Consider the following 4,886-nt stretch of genomic DNA (forward strand, 5'->3'; position numbering starts at 1 on the left):
ATGGGTATTAATAATGGCCAATCAATGTTTCATTTAAACCTATGAGTAGGTGTGATGTGGTATTGACAGAATGTATATTTTGTGTATTTGAAGTGGAGAGCTCTATAAATATTTATTAAGTTTACTTGTTCCAGATCTGAGTTCGAGTCCTTGATATCCTTATTAATTTTCTGTCTCATTGAATCTAAGTCTATGTATCTGGGTGTTAGGATCGTTAGCTCTTGTTGTTGCATTGATCCTTTTACCACTATATTTTGTTGCTTTAAAATCTATTTTATCCGATACAAGAATTGAAACTCCTTCTTTTATTTATTTATTTATTTATTTTTGCTCTCCATTTGGTTGGTAAATCTTTCTCCATCCCTTTGTTTTGGGTCTTTGTGTATCCTTGCATGTGAAACAGGTCTGGATGTAACATGCTGTTGGGTTTTGACTGTGTCTTTTGATTGGAGGATTTAGTCGATTTAAATTTAGGGTTACTGCCATTCGATGTTAACTGGCTGTTTTATCCATTCGTTGGTGTAAATTCTTCTTTATGTTGGTGCTCTTTACTTTTTGGTATATTTTTGGAAAGGCTAATACTGGTTGTTTCTTTCTGTGTGTAATGCTTCTTTCAGAAGCTCTTGTAAAGCAGGCCTAGTGGTAATAAAATCTCTGAGTACTTGCTTGTTCATAAAAGATTTTATTTTTCCTTCAGTTGTGAAGCTTAGTTTGGCTGGATATGAAATTCTGGGCTGAAGGTTCTGTTCTTTGAGGATGTTCTGAGTCTATGAGAAATCAAAGAAACATTTATTTGCAAACCATTAAAAATAAGTATTACCTTGTTAGAGATAGATATTTATTCAGGAATTCAATGTTAATAAACAAAAATCTTTAAAGAATTGTGTTTACTACTTGTCAGAACTGGAATTCATGTTCCAATGATAGAAATAATGAAATCTGAAAAAAAATGTAGGATTGAATAGTTTAATTAAAAGGGAAAATAATAGACAAAAATGTAAGTTGGAATTTCATTTCAATGTAGAAGTTATTTTTGTCCTTATTCTATACTTTGCAGGCATTTGACATGCTACTGATTCCATATAAAATCTTACTGTGATGAAACTCTTTTAAAAGGCAAAATTCAAATTTAATTGATACCTCATTAGTTACAAGAGGTTGTCTTTCTTTTTACTTAGGATACGTTTGTTCCAGTGCAGTGGTTCATAATAGATTCATAGCTGATGAAGTCAACCTTAAAAATAAAGAGCAAAATATGGAAACATTTCATTCAGGGATAAGTTTTCTGCAGGGTCTAATTGCAAGAATTCTCTGTAATTAAACTGTTCTGAATGTTAGCTGAAGTTTTTTAATAAGCCGATGTCTAACTTTTCCATGAATGTCCTCATTCAAAACAAATCAGATTTAAGGAAAATATTTTCCCCCCAACTGCAGTGCATTTCAGAGGAAGATATGCTTAATATGAATTCAAATAATAAAATGCAATACCAAGTGTTGCATTTAGCCCTTAATGTATTTAGTATTTAGCAAAGAGTCTAACAGCCTCTTTCTTTAGCATTGTCATAAATCATAACACAGATGGTGTGTCTTGATATCTTTTAGTCAGATTTCAGTCCTGTGCCACAGAGGCATCCTGCATCAATATGGCTTTTTGGTAAATGGCTTCATTTTGCTGTTGACAAGGCTGATATAAACAAGTCGTATAATTTACTCTGCTACCAAATAAATCACACGTGAACATTTAAGTTTAACTGTGCTAGCCTGATAGTCTGGCAAGTGTTTTTGTCTAAACCAAGAATATTTGACATTTAAATTCAACTCAGAAAAGCAAAAACAAAAGCCCAGGTTTATTCTCCTGTGTCTGAGAAGAGACTTTGTGCAAGCAAAAAGTAGTTTATGCCAACTAAGAGGGTTTAAAAAAGCGTCCTTTCTAAGGGCTTTGTAAGCAAGCTGTTTTTAAAGAAATCCTGAGACTTCTGTTAACCAGTAAATTAAATGAAATTATAGGGCGATTTTGATATAAGCCAGAACCTGTGACTAAAACCTAGGAATGTTTGTTCCATATTGGTAAATGTATCAGTTTTGAACTCCTGCTAGGAGTTAAGCACCTTGTTGGTATAGAAGAGACACAGAACTCTGTATGCCCAGAATGTCCTACATAATTGAGGAGATGCTTTTATCTCTCTCATTTCTTTAGATTCCAAGATGATAGGTGGTGGTGACTTGTTCAGGGCACATGAAAGATGCTCAGCATTATTAGTCATTAGGAAAATGCAAATTAAAACCATGAAGTGATAACACTTCACACCAACTAGGTTGGCTATAATGAAAAAGAAGGAAAATAACTAGTGTTGATGAGGAAGTGGAGAAATTGGAACCCTCATACATTGCTGGTGGTAAAGTGAAATGGGGAAGCTGCTTTGCAAAATCATTTGGCAGTTCTTCAAAAAGCTAAACACAGAGTTACTATATGACCCAGCAGTTCAACTCCTAGGTATATATACAAGAGAGCCATTTAGGTTGGTGCAAAAGTAATTGCTGTTTTTTTGCCACTAAAAGTAATAGCAGAAGCTGCAATGACTTTTGCATCAACCTAATAAAAACAAACATCCATGTGAAAACATGTCCATAATGTTCATGTAGCAGTATTCATAATAGCCACAAGTAGAAACAACCTGAACATCTACTAACTGATGAGTGGATAAGCAAAAGGTATATCTATACAGTAGAAAATTATTCAGCATAAAGAGGAAGGAAGAATTGATACACACTACAACATGGATGAACCTTGAGAACGTTTGTGAAAGAAGCCAGACAGACATATTGTCTGAATCCATTTATATGAAATGTCCACATAGGCAAATACATAGAGACAGAAAATAGATTAGTGGTTGTCAGAGATTTGGAAAAAGTATGGGAGGGTAATGGAAATGTTCTGAAGTTATCTAGTGGTGATGGATGTGAATATATCAAAAATTGAAATTCACATTTTAAAGGGATGAATTGTATGGCATATGAATTATATCTTAATAAAACTATTATTTCAAAGAAAACTGAGTCTGGGCATGGTGGCTCACACCTGTAATCCCAGCATTTTGGGAGGCTGAGACAAGCAGATAACTTGAGTCCAGGAGTTTGAAACCAGCGTGGCCAAGATGGCAAAACCTTGTCTCTACAAAAAATACAGAAATTAGCCAGGTATGGTAGCACATGCCTCCAACTACCTGGGAGGCTGAGATGAAAGGATCACTTGAGCCTGGGAGGTAGAGGCTACAGTGAGCTGTGATGGTGCCACTGCACTCTCTCCAGGGCAACAGAGTGAGATGCTGTCTCTAAAATTAAAATTAAAATTAAAAAAAGAAAAATATAAGGAGGTACTCATTCTCAGGCATGAGCATGAGCCTCAGAGTAAGTGCCTCATTACATTTCGACCCCTGGGTACCTTGCTTGCCTTACCCTAGTCCAAGCCCTGCTGATACACTGTGGAGCTCTGCCCCTGGTTGAGCCTTGTGCTTCTTTTACTCACAGGGCTTCATTTTTGTAACCCACTGTTCCCCCACATTAGCATCTACTGATTGGCCCTACTCCAAAACCTACGTTTCCTGTTTGCCAATCCTGATTGAAGCAGGAGGTCAGGGTCTGTGTCTGTCTTGTTCCGAGGTAGCCACAGAGTGCCTGAGATGTTGAATATGCTCTGATACTTGTTGAGTAAATGTTTTCTCAGAAGCTATCAGTCAATGACTTCCCATTGCTTTCAGTGCTTTCAGGTTAAAATCCAAATTCCTTCTTGGATGGCATGCAAGGCCTTTTGTAACAGTGCCCTTACTGACCTGTTCAGTCTCCTCCTACCTTGCTATTTAGAGCTCCCTGCATGATCCTCTTGCTATATTGAAACCTTTGCATGTCTTGAAATGTTTCATAAGCCCTCTCTCCTCTCTGGCTTTGTATTTGCTCCTTTTTTTTCCCTGGAACATTCTCCCTAATTAATAGTTTGGATCAAACTCAGTCCCTCCTTCCCCCTTTTCACAGATGTCAGCCTGCATCATAGGCTTAAGGTTCTCCTCATTTTCTGAGACTTCCTCCCTTTTGCCCTTCCCTGGCACTTTCTCCAACAGGGAGGATTGCATTTCTAGCCCTGTCTTGGCATCTTCTTCTCTGTGGACTTGAACTAACAGTTACACAATCATTTCTATTCTTTCAGTGTTTTTCACTCCAGAATGCACATCATGAATCCTAACATATTTAAATCTAAAGTTAACATCATCCTTTCTCAACTATATGAAGACTTTAGATTTTTAAACTGATTTCATTAACTCTCCTGACCAATATGTTACTGGTGGCCAATATTTTAATTTTTTTTTCATTTTGCCTAAAACATCATATGATAATATCACTATAGTTTCATATGATATTCTTTTAAATTTACCACGTATTTACCATTTTCCTTGGTTTTCATTTCTTTCATTGGCAATCACTTTCCTTTGACATGAAGTATAGACTTTAGAATTTCTTTCAATGAGGCCCCTGGTGGCCAGCTCTCCCAGTTTTTGTTTGTGTGACAATGTCTTCACTTTGACTTCATTCTTGATGGATAATTTTGCTGGGTGTAGAATTCTAAGATGACAGTTAACAGCCATCTTCACATCCTTCAATCCAAGCAAGTTTACACCTAATATTAACCATCATAGCTAGAAATGTGCATGTGTAGATATGCTTCAAGCTCAGTTTTGACCTTCTTGAACCCCTAGTTTGTCTAATAGACATAAGTGTTATTCAACTAAAGAGGCAAAGGTAAATTTGTTAACTTAATAAAAGTACATGTAGGAGAATACCCTTGTGATTCAAAACACCTAAACCATGAAGTAAAAATCAGATAGATTTGACTA

The 4,886-nt window shown here is 36.1% G+C and overlaps 1 long non-coding RNA gene across 1 annotated transcript; it reads right to left on the minus strand.

Annotated features, from left to right (window-relative positions):
- Positions 1 to 369: 369 nt before the first annotated feature.
- Positions 370 to 4,602, minus strand: LOC118151557 (uncharacterized). Its single transcript, XR_004739935.3, has 3 exons — positions 4,438 to 4,602; positions 1,141 to 1,234; positions 370 to 767 (listed from the first exon to the last, which is right to left on the minus strand). It is a non-coding gene; the product is annotated as an uncharacterized LOC118151557 (long non-coding RNA).
- Between the last annotated feature and the right edge of the window lie 284 nt (positions 4,603 to 4,886).

This window comes from Callithrix jacchus, chromosome 1 (genome assembly GCF_049354715.1).
Source record: "Callithrix jacchus isolate 240 chromosome 1, calJac240_pri, whole genome shotgun sequence".
Taxonomy (NCBI): domain Eukaryota; kingdom Metazoa; phylum Chordata; class Mammalia; order Primates; family Cebidae; genus Callithrix; species Callithrix jacchus.